Source organism: Microcaecilia unicolor, chromosome 4, assembly GCF_901765095.1.
Source record: "Microcaecilia unicolor chromosome 4, aMicUni1.1, whole genome shotgun sequence".
In the NCBI taxonomy this organism is placed as follows: Eukaryota; Metazoa; Chordata; class Amphibia; order Gymnophiona; family Siphonopidae; genus Microcaecilia; species Microcaecilia unicolor.
Window position 1 is genome coordinate 235,760,753 of NC_044034.1, and position 12,490 is coordinate 235,773,242.

General features: G+C 42.7%; 1 protein-coding gene across 1 annotated transcript in view; it reads left to right on the forward strand.

The window, feature by feature from the left end:
• The window catches only part of NALCN (sodium leak channel, non-selective), a 690,956-nt gene that overhangs the window by 341,260 nt on the left and 337,206 nt on the right, over positions 1–12,490 (forward strand).

Below are 12,490 nucleotides of genomic sequence, written 5' to 3' on the forward strand. Positions count from 1 at the left end.
GGGAGTAAGGGGAGGTCATCCCCGATTCCCTCCGGTGGTCATCTGGTCAGTTCGGGCACCTTTTTGAGAGACTTGGTTGCAAGAAAAAATGGACCAAGTAAAGTCGGCCAAGTGCTCGTCAGGGACGCCCTTCTTTTTTCCATTATCGGCCGAGGACGCCCATGTGTTAAGCACGCCCCAGTCCCGCCTTCGCTATGCTTCTGACACGCCCCCATGAACTTTGGTCATTCCCGCGACAGAAAGCAGTTGAGGACGCCCAAAATCAGCTTTCGATTATGCCGATTTGGGCGACCCTAGGAGAAGGATGCCCTTCTCCTGATTTGTGTCGAAAGATGAGCGCCCTTCTCTTTCGAAAATAAGCCTGACAGGATCGCAAGAATTCCAAATTAAAGCATGGTAGTTGGTCTTCTTTGCCATAGTCTCACTAAGATATGCACATGAAGGCCTGTTTTACATAGAACATTGAAATCAGAGTTCAGTATGTTCAGACTAAGGTATGCTCAATTCCTGTGGTATTTTACAAAAACCTTTTGCCAAATATAGAGCCTTTTGTAAAATACACCTAAGGGCATGCAGCCATTTTAGAGATATAAAGGTGGAAAAATGAGCAGCATAAATTCAACAGCTTCTATATGGAAGTGCTTTCACATGTAAGTGGTTGCTCTTCTCTATGTAGTTGGCCTATTTTTCAAACCTATATCTATAAGTGTTGCTACTTAAGTAAGTACATACATTCATAAGTACATACATACATAAGTATTGCCATACTGGGACAGACTGAAGGTCTATCAGGCCCAGCATCCTGTTTCCAACAGTGGCCAATCCAGGTCACAAGTACCTGGCAAGATCCCAAAACAGTATAATACATACATTTTATGCTGCCTATTCTAGAAATAAGGAGTGGATTTTTCCCCAAGTTCATTGTAATACTAGTCTATGGACTTTTCCTTTAAGAAGCAATCCAAACCTTTTTTAAACCCCGCTAAGCTTTTACTACATTCTCTTGCAATGAATTCCAGAGTTTAATTACACATTGAGTGAAGAAATATTTTCTCCGATTCGTTTTAAATTTACTACTTTGTAGCTTCATTGTGTGCCCCCTAGTCTTAGTACTGGGGCTGCATTTTGTTTGAGGCAGAAATAACAGGGTTAAGGAGAATTGCTCACTTAATCCCTTGTATAAAGCCCTGGCCAAAACAAATACATTAAAACAAATCTTTATGTTCCTCTGAGCTGAAACAAAGCCTATCAGACACAGCAAAGATGACAAATGATGCTAGAAACATCCAAAATTCAGTTGGGGAATATAGCCATTTTCAAAACAGAAAAACATATATATATTTTTTCAGAAATGGCTATTTGCTAAATGTTTTTGCGCTCTGTACGTTTATCTTTTTGGTCCATTTTTGAAAAAAAAAACATCCAAGTGAAAAACGCACAAAGTCAAGTCATTGGGATGTAGGAAGAGCCAGCATTCTTAGTAGACTGGTCACTCAGATATCCCAGGAGAATAATGGGGCACAGGTACACATCTCACCATTGCTCCCTTATCTTGTATGCTGAGCCCCCCCAAAACCCACTACCCCCAACTGTACACCACTACAGTAGCCCTTATGGGTGAAGGAGGCACCTATATGTGGATAAAGTGGGTTTCTAGTGAGTTTTGGAGGGCTCACAGTTTCCACCACAGGAGGAGGTATGGGCCTGGGTCCACCTGTCTGCAGTGCACTGCACCCACCACTAGACTACTCCAGGAACCTAAATACTGCTCTAATGGATCTGAGTATAACATCTGAGGCTGGCATAGAGGCTGGTATGTAATGTTTTTAATCACAATTTTGGGGGTGGGAGGAGGTTAGTGACCACTGGGGGAGTAAGAGAAGGTCATCCCCGATTCCCTGCAGTGGTCATCTGGTCATTCAGAGCACTTTTTTGTGGTTTAATCATTAATAAAACAGGTCTAGACCAAAATGTCCAACTTATAGCTCTGGCTCTTTTTGTTTTGTTCCATTATGGAAGAAAAATATCCTAGTGTTAGGAACACCCAGATCCTGCCCTTAACACCCCCCCTCCCTTGTGATTTGAATGCACCTGACGGATAAACATCTAGAAATTGGGTTATAGGACCAAAACAGGTTCGCCTTGAGACTACTAGGTGCAGTGCCTTCTATTTCACTGCCCCTGCTTCATGGACTAATTTACCATTATGTATTCGCAGCGTTACTACCATCAAAGAATCCAAGCAAACTATAAAAACAAGGCTATTCGAGCATGCCTTTGACCCATAGATGGCTGGTAATAATTGTCACTCTCTGTCTACCTGCTGACCATCCCTGAAAGTTTTCCTTAAACCGATGCTTTAAAATGTGTTCTATTTGGTTATTGACTGTTCTTTACCTTTAATATGAATAGTTTTCTCTGTCCTATTATTGCAGTTCCTTTTCCTTTATTTTTCTATGTAAATTTTTAATTTACAAATTGTACACCGCCCTGTTCTGCGTATCAGTATGGGCAGTATAGAAAGTCTGAATAAACTATAAACTATTTGAAAATATCAATTTGGATGTTTTTTGTGAGAAAAACGTCCAAATGCAGATTTGTGCCACTTTTTGGATGTTTTTCTCTTTTGAAAATGAGTCCCATAGTAGCATAGTAAATGATGGCAGATAAAGACCTGTACGGTCCATCCTGTCTGCCCAACAAGATAAACTCATAGCATAGGATACGATGTGATACTACATATGTGTACTTGATCTTGATTTGACCTTTCCATTTTCAGGGTACAGACCATAGAAGTCTGCCTGGCACTGGCCTTGTTCTCCAACTTCTGAAGTGTACTCGAAGCCCCACTCCAACCCATCCAAATCTGTCCTGCCACAATCAGGGCACAGACTGCAGAAATCTACCCAGCACTCGCCTTGTTCTTCAGCAACTGAAGCTGAATCTGTCTGGCCACGATCAGGGCAGAAAGTGTAGTAGTCTGCCCAGCACTGGCTTTGCTTCCCAATTACTGGTGTTTGCCATCTAATTACCACTACACTTATTTGGTTCTATTCCTTCTATACAAGATTCCTTTGTGTTTATTCCACACATTTTTGAATTCCATTACCACTTGTGCGGGAGGGCATTCCAGGTATCTACCACCGTCTCCATGAAAAAGTACTTCCTGGCATTATTCCTGAGTCGGCCCCCCCTGCAACCTCAATTTATGTCCTCTAGTTCTACCACCTTCCTGTCTCTGGAAAAGGATTTTTTGTAGATTAATACCTTTCAAATATTTGAATGTCTATATCATATCACCCCTGTCTCTCCATTCCTCCAGGCATCTTCAGATCCTCAAGTTTTTTCTCATTCGTCTTGTGACGTAAACCCCATACCCTACCTTTGTTTTGCAGAAATGCTGCAGCAGGGGTTGCCTCTTAAGCTGCTTTGCAGCATTTTTACCCTTCATCTATACTCATAACAAGGTGGCACAGTTACGACTTTACACAAATTTTCAATTCAAAATGAGAAAATCAGCATGCTAGAAATAAAATAAAGCCACTCAGCATATTGGAGATGAAAACAATCTATTCTATAGCACTAATTATTTACTTAAAGCTGAACTGCAACAAGATAAAATATCAACAAAATGTTCCACTAATGCAATTCAGTCCCGAATTAAAATGCTTGATCATTTTCCAAATCTTCAGAAAAATACTTTGCAATCCAGCAGCATATTCAAACCATTCTGCTGTATTTCCTGCAGATGGAATATCCAATATTGTTTACACTGTAGTAATAGTTTGCCTAATCCCCACCTGCGATGGTTAATGCTAACTGTTGTACAAGTGTCTATGATCCCTCTAGGAAGTGAAGGGTGTGCCTGAGTAGAATCCGTTACTTCCTGTTGTTGCTGCGAGTAATAATAAAATGAGTCTTTAAAATTTTTTAGCTGGCCTGAGAATGTCCAAATACATTTCATGTAGTTTCTATTAAAGTTTTGTTCATGAGTAAAGGTATGTTATTTTCCCCCCACTGCAGCTTCTGTGATTCTGGGCATCTGAACCTTCCATTGCCCAGAGTCACAAGGAGCTGCAATGTTGGAAAAAATAGATAACATATCTTTAATCACATGATTAATCGTGATTATAAATTTTAACTGAAATGTAGCCCTAAAAAAATTAAAGAATAAAAAGCAATGGAAAGATAAGAAATACAAAATACAAATTGAAAAATTACATATTAAAGAATCAAAACCAATATGTAGAATAGCTATAAACAGTCTTACAGTTTTCAAAGCCTACTCAGAAAAGCAAGCCTAATTATATGGTGTCAGAAGTAAATTAGCCATGGGAAGTTGCACATTGATTCAGTTTCCACTATCACTGAGTTTGGCAGGGAATTGTGCTAAGAATTTTAAGTGTTTCAAATGCCAGTGGTGTAATTATGAAATTGTAGCTGACTTGAAGGAACAGCAGATGAAAAAACATGATGTCATTCACCTGGCATTCATTGGTATGGAAGCATATGAGTTGTATGAGACCTTGAACTTTGAGGTTGAAGCAGACAAAACTGATGTGACTAAAATTCTGGGAGCTTTCAAAAATTAGTGCATCCAAGAAACAAATATGACTTACGAAAAGTACATCCTGAATAACAGGCTGCAGAAAACAAATGAATGAATTGATATGTATCAGTGGCGTAGCCAGAAGGCAATTTTTGGGTGGGCCAACAGGTTGGATGGGTGGGCACTAGAGTTGCCAACTTTTTTGAAAGAGAAAAAACAGCAACCTGATGCACTCATACTCTGTCCCTACCCCACTCCCCATAACTTCAATGAGGGTTGCAGTGCAGGCTTCAGTGGCTGCAGACCAATTGAGAGCTAAGGGAAGTACAATAGACTGCACTATTCAGCCCCACTGAGCCATGGTCCTCCAACACATATATGGTATTGAAGCCAAACACATTCTGCATCCAGAGAACCTCCTGACCCTCCACCAACAATGGATACAGAGCACAGCAAGGACAATTCTCCATAAAACTCATCATACAAAGAAATTTTGTTTTCTAGTGTAATCTCAATTACAGACATATTATAAATTAACTTTAAAAAAATCTATAAAACAAAAGTCACTCAGAACCTAGAACAAATCTAGCATGCCAACACTAACTTCCAAAAAAAAAAGATCCTAACTATGAAAAAGAAGTGCCTTAAATATTATAGTAGGGCCCTAAAATACAAATACATTTATCAGGAAAGCTGAACAAGCCAAATTACTACAGAATGCTACATGGAAACTTCATGCTAACAGAATACCTCAGTCACACAAACAAGACACAAATGCCAAATACAGAATAAGTAACCACAAACTCTAGAAATATAAATTAAACGGAAACCCCAAGAAACTAGACCTTGCATGTAGTACAACACCAGAGAAACAAGAAAGAAAAGCATTTGCTCCTGTGCAAAATATAAAGATGGCACATGCCAGGGATGGTGTTAGGGGATGCAACTAGGGCAATTGTGCTTGGTTCCTTGGTCAGAGAAAGCCTGCATGCTGGAAGCTGAAGGCGCAGCCTGGTAATGGACTTTGGGGTCCTTTCCTAGATTTTTGTTCTGGACCCCAGCCATGTTTAACATCAACTTTGGCAAGATGTACATTTCAAATCCAACATGTTATATTCACAACATTGAAAATAAAATATTTTTAATACCTTTTTGTTGTCTGGTCATTTTTTCTCAAATCATATTGGTCCCAGTCTCTGGTTTCTGCTTCCCTCTGTCTTCTGTTAAATAACTTGCCAGTGTCTCCTATTTGACATTTCTTCTTTCTTCATGTCCATCATCCATCTCCCATCTCTGTTTTCCTATATTTCCTTGTCCAGTATCTCCCCTGTGTTCATATCCCCTCATCCATCATCATTCCTCTGTGCACCTATGCACCCCATGCCCAGCATATCCCTTCTGTATTCCTATTCTCCCCCTTGTCTGGTATCTCTCCCCCCCTCTGTGTCCATATACCCCCCCCTCCAGTGTCCAGCATTTTATCTCTATTCCATATCCCCCGCCCCCCCCCCCCTTGTCAGGCCCCTCTGTGCCCATGTGCCATCCCCATACAGCATCTCACATTTGTGTCCCTGTCCCCATGCTCCCCTAATGCCCATCATCTCCCTTCTGTATGTGTATACTTCCCTATGTCCCCTTTCTCCCTCCTCCACACACACCAATGTGTCCCTCTCCTCTCTGATCCCACCCCCCAACCAGCTTCTCTTCCTCTCTTTCCTTCCCCTTATGCATCTGGCTCTTTCTCCCTGCACCTCTCTCCCTTCCCTCTAACACCTCCCATAGGTCCAGCATCTTTCTCCCTTTGCTCCAGCCCTCCTTGCAGGTCCACATCTGTCTCCTTTCCTTTCAGCCATCATCTGCATATCCAGCACCTCTCCTTCAGCCCCCCCCCCCCCCCCCCACATGTCCAGCATCTCTCTCCTTTTCATCCAGCCCCCCCTACATGTACAGCACCTCTTTCCCTTTCATCCAGCCCCCCTACATGTCCAGCACCTCTCCCCTTCACTTCAACCCTCTGCGTATCCAGGACATCTCCCCTTTCCCTCCACCCCCCCCCCCTGCATATCCAGCATCTCTCCCCTTCCCTCCAACCTCCCGTCTGCAAATCCAAAACCTCTCCCCTACCCTCCAACCTCCCCTCTGCAAATCCCAAACCTCTCCCCTTCCTTCCAACCTCCCCTCTGCAAATTCCAAACCTCTCTCCTTCCCTCCAACCCCCCCTCTGCAAATCCCAAACCTCTCCCCTTCCCTCCAACCTCCCCTCTGCTAATCCCAAACCTCTCCCCTTCCTTCCATCTTCCCCTCTGCAAATCCCAAACCTCTCCCCTTCCTTCCAACCTCCCCTCTGCAAATCCCAAACCTCTCCCCTTCCTTCCATCTTCCCCTCTGCAAATCCCAAACCTCTCCCCTTCCTTCCAACCTCCCCTCTGCAAATCCCAAACCTCTCCCCTTCCTTCCATCTTCCCCTCTGCCCCTGGCAAGTCCAGCACCCTTCAGCCTTCTGTTCCCTCCCCTCCCCTTCCTGGGCCAGCACCCCACTGACTTCCTCACCCTCTCCCACCCCTGCAGCGCTTCTTTTAATGCTGTTGGCTGCTGTGCACAGTCTCCCACCCCCGCGGCGGCGCTTACACTTTGCTACGGCGCTGCCTGCCTGCCAGCAACTCTACAGATGCGGCACCGACGTCCGACGTCTTCCGTGTCCCGCCTCCGTAAACAGGAAGTTACATCAGCGCGACAGAGGGAAGGCCCCGGAGTAGGAAGTCGGACATCGGTGCCGCATCTGTAGAGTTGCTGGCAGGCAGGCAGCGCCGTAGCGAAGTTTAAGCACCGCCTTGGGGGTGGGAGACTGTGCACAGCAGCGCCGACAGCATTAAAAGAAGCACTGCGGCAGGGGTGGGAGAGGGTAAGGATCTTCTGGGCGGGCCTGAGGCTAAACTGGGTGGGCCTGGGCCCATCCAGGCCCACCCGTAGCTACGCCCCTGATATGTATCTAGCAGAAATTATTATTATTATTATTTGTTGCATTTGTATCCCACATTTTCCCACCTATTTGCAGGCTCAATGTGGCTTATATAGTACCGTGATGGCGATCGTCAGTTCCGGTAAGAGAAATACAGAGTGGTCTAGTGTTGATGTTCATAGATGACAGAGTATTTTAAGTGATCAAGGAGAGAGAGTTAGATTTTGTCCAGTTCTGGTGAGAGTTTTGATTGTGTTGCAGAGTTCAGGAGTTTAGTTGGTTCATTCTGGTATGCCTTTGTGAACAGGTTGGTTTTTAATGATTTCTGGAAGTTTGTTAGGTCGTGCATTGTTTTCATGACATTTGGAAGTGCATTCCATAGTTGCGTGCTTATATAAGAGAAGCTGGATGCATATGTTGTTTTATATTTTAGTCCTTTGCAGCTTGGGAAATGGAGATTTAGGTATGTGTGTGCTGATCTTTTTGTGTTCTGGTTGGGAGGTCTATAAGGTCTGCCATGTAGGGTGGGCCTCACCGTGAATAATTTTATGGACCAGGGTGCAGATTTTGAACACGATTCGCTCTTTGATTGGGAGCCAATGTAGTTTTTCTCATAGGGGCTTAGCACTTTCGTATTTCGTTCTTCCAAATATGAGTCTAGCTGCAGTGTTTTGGGCAGTTTGGAGTTTCTTCATGAAATGAACCATCTAATAAAGTTGTGCATGTATAAAGATTTAGAGGACTTGATTGTATGTGATAGAATTGTTATTAGCATCAGGGACTATGCTACATGGCAAGAGTTCCTCTGGATGTAAAGTCTTACCCTGAATGATGCCATGACAATGCCTTTTTATTCAGTCACCTCCTATGTTGTTGCTGTGCCTAAACAGTGTCCAAAATAAACTTGTGAGTGTAATTAAACTTTCAATATTTCAAAATCTATAAGCAAGTCACACTGTTAGTCACAATAATAAGAAAGACTGATCTGATGCAGCTCTTCGCTTTAATTCACTTACTTGACTCCAATTCATATTCCAATAACATAGTCCCAGAGGCCAACTCACCAAGTTTCGTGGAGTACTGCATCGGAGGATAAGGAAAGAAATGCCACTAATGTTCTCTGTAGAGCTACATGAAGAAATGTTCATATGTTCATAAACATTGAGCTTCAGCTTGTTCTGGTTCCTAACAGCAACAGTTAAGCTCCGCACATCAACATATGACATTACTTGTATTGAACAACTTATCAACAACAGATGACAACCGGAAAGAACCTTACAAATGCAATATTGGGCTTAAAATATGTTTATGAATATGCTAAAAATGTTTTTTTTAATATGCTGAAAATAGAAACAAAGAAAAATGTAGGCAGATAAACATATGGCCTATCCAGTCTACCCACCCATTCCATCTACTCTCCCTATCACTCCCTTAGAGATCCTATGTACTTGTCACAAGCGCTCTTGAATTCAGAAATTCTCTTGAATTCAGAAGCTGTTTTCATCTCCACCACTTCCACTGGGAGGCCATTCCATGAATTCACCACCTTTTCCATGAAGAAGTATTTCCTCAGGTTACTTCTGAGTCTGTCTCCTTTCACCTTTATCCTATGCCCCCATTCCAGAGCTTCATTTCAATTGAAAGAGACTCACCTCCTGTGCATTTATGCCGCATAGATATTTAAATGTCTGTCATATCTCCCCTCTCCCGCCTTTCTTCCAAAGTATACATATTGAGATCTTCAACTCTGTCCTCATACGCTTTATGACGAAGACCACTGACCATTTTAGTAGCTACCCTCTGGACCGACATCATCCTGTTTATATCTTTTTGAAGGTGTGGTCTCTAGAATTATACAGAGGCATCATCACCTCATTTTTCCTACTGGCCATTCTTCTCCTTGTGCACCCAAGCATCCTTCACTTTTGCATCGCCTGTTCTACCTGTGTTGCATTTGCTCACTCTTTGGAGCTCTCTCAAACTAAAGCTTTATGGTTTCAAACGTGTTTCTTCTGGCACATATCTGCTATGAACCTACTTTTTAGGCAGGGTGGGGGCGAGAGAATTTGGTTTAGTCGGTGGGGAAGGGCACTGTTCAGTTTCAGGACTTTTGGGGATTTGCTAACTTTTGAGGAGATCCAGGAACAATTTGACCTCCCTAGTAAAGATCTATTTACTTCTGCAGATCAAACATCAGGAACCTAATTAGCCATGGGAATTAGCACCAAAGGAAAACATTCTTAGGTGTATTCTGTAAACTGTGCCTAAAGTTGGCCACGGTTTACAGAATGCGCCTAAATCCGTCCACGTGACTAGAATTTAGGCGCAGCCAATTATACCAGTGAAAACCTGGTGTAAATGCCCACGCCTAACTTTAGGCATGGAGGGGGTTATTCTGTAACAGTGTGTAAAATTTTGGAACACTCACGACTTGCCCATGCTCTTCCCATAGCCACACCCCATTTTGGGATCTGCGTGGAAGAATTTATTTGGACTAAGTTATAGAATACGCTTAGTGAGTAGTGTGTATAAATTCTAATTATTTGCTTATTACCATCCAATTATCAGCGCTGATTGGCTCATTAAATTATTATGCATGCAAATTGGCTACATGTGCTGATTTGTGCACTTAACTCGAGGTGCCATATATAGAATTAGGTGGTATATGTCCCAGCGGGGTTGGTTGCGGGGAGGGGGGTGGATGAGGACACTGAGCATTTTGAGATTCTTTGGATAGCATTGGGAAAGATTAAAGACCAGATATCTGTTTTGTATAATTTTATTCGGGGAATGACTTTTCAAAAATATACTTTTATGTCATACTGGGAGTGGGACATATGATTCTTGCTCTTTGGCATTATACACCAGCTAAGTTGAAATCCATATTCCCCTCAGCTTCTGGTCTTTGTTGGTGGTGCGGGGCGGACAGATGGGGCTTTCTTTCATATTTGGTGGGAATGTACAAAGCTCCAGAAGTTTTGGACTACTATTATCAAGCTCGTGTTGGCCAGTTTGGGATGGGCCTTTCCTGGAGGAAAAGTCCATAGTCTGCTATTGAGACAGACAGGTGAAGCAACTGCTTGCCCTGGGATTTGTAGTATGGAGTGTTGCCACGTTTTGAGTTTCTGCCAGGTACTTGTGACCTGGCTTGGCCACTGTTTGGAAAACAGGATACTGGGCTAGATTGGTCTGACACAGTATGGCTACTCTTATGTGCTTATATAATCCACCTTAATAATCAACCCCCTCAGTCCAATTACCCTTAATCACTGTTAGGTTACTATGATCCATTGTACTGAATGCAGGGCTGAGGTCTGGAAGAATTACTAGGGCAGATTATTTGTCTACTAGAAGCATAGAAACAGAGAAAAATGAAGGCCTATCCAGTCTGCCCACCCATACCGTCTACTATACCTTCCTATCCTTTAGAGATCCTGTGTACATGTCCCAAGCTTTCTTGAATTCAGATACAGTCTTCATCTCCACTACCTCCACTATGAGGCTGTTTCACACATTCACTGCCCTTTCCGTGAAGAAGTATTTCCTTAAATTACTTCTGTGTCTGTCCCCTTTCATGTTCATCCTATGCCCCCTCTTTCTAGAGTTTCCTTTCATTGAAAGAGACTTGCCTCCTGTGTATTTATGCACAAAGGTATTTAAATATCTCCATTGTATCTCTCCTCTCTCCCCTTTTTCCAAAGTATACATATTGAGATCTTTAAGTCTGTCCACAGACTCAGGAGTAACTTAAGGAAATACTTCTTCATGGAAAGGGTGGTGAATACCTGGAACGGCCTCTCAGTGCAGGTGGTGGAAATAAATACACTGACTGATAAAATTATTAGGGATGTACACTGCCAAAAAGATTTATAGATACTGTTTCATATTTTTTCTGCTTATCTGTTATAAGTGTGCACCTTGTATATATACTAAACCTTTTTGCATGCATGAAATCATTTGTACTGTATGCACATTAATTCATAGGTGTACATATGAACAAGCAATTGATATGCACAAAAGTTTTTAGGTGCCCAAATAAGTATGTCATCAAACATGTCAGTTAATTCTTCTGAACTATAGTGGCACTTATAAATGCACTCGATTGCAAGGGGAGGTATATATGTGGGTAAAACATGGGTGGGAGGTACTGTAAGTTACATGCATCCTTGCTGCATTTAGGGGTCCTTTTACTAAGGTGTGCTGAAAAATGGCTTGCGGTAGTGTATGCACAGTTTTTGGGCGTGTGCCAATCCATTTTTCAGAGAGCCTATAATGAAAATTGCTGCGCGTCCATTTTGGGTCTGAGATCTGACCACCAGCCATTGACCTAGCAATATAGTCTCCGCGGTAACCAGGCGGTAATGACCTATGCGCGCCAAATGCCACTTGGCGAACTTAGCTGAAGTGCCAGAAAATAAAAAATATTTTTCAGGCGTGCGTAGCGGATGCACGCCAAAAATGAAATTAGCACAAGGGCCACGCAGTAGCCGTACGGTAACTCTATTTTGGCGCATGTTGGGCGCATGTAGACGCTTACGCGGCTTAGTAAAAGGCCCCTTAGGCACCTGCAGTTATTCCAGGTCAATGGCTGATGTAACTGCGAGCACTTAAATTTAAGGTGCACCAATGATGGGGTTAGACCAGTATTCAATAATAGTATATGGGCACCCAGATACCATTATAGAATATGCTCTCACGGTACGGCATCAGAGCACCTAAAAGGAGGTACCCACTTATGGAACTGCCACTTCTCTTACCAAGCTGCTAAATTCTGTAACGCCCTACTGACACCAATGCTCAACATCAACTGCTGCACTCCATTCCGTAAAGCCTTAAAATCCATTCTATTCAAGAAATACGTCTTACCAAACTCCTCGTATGTCTAGTTCCCCAACATGACATTTTTAATATGTCTAAAGAAAAAACTGAAGTCCCTTTCTCTGTATGTATGCATTAGACTGATTTTATCTACCTGCTAATCC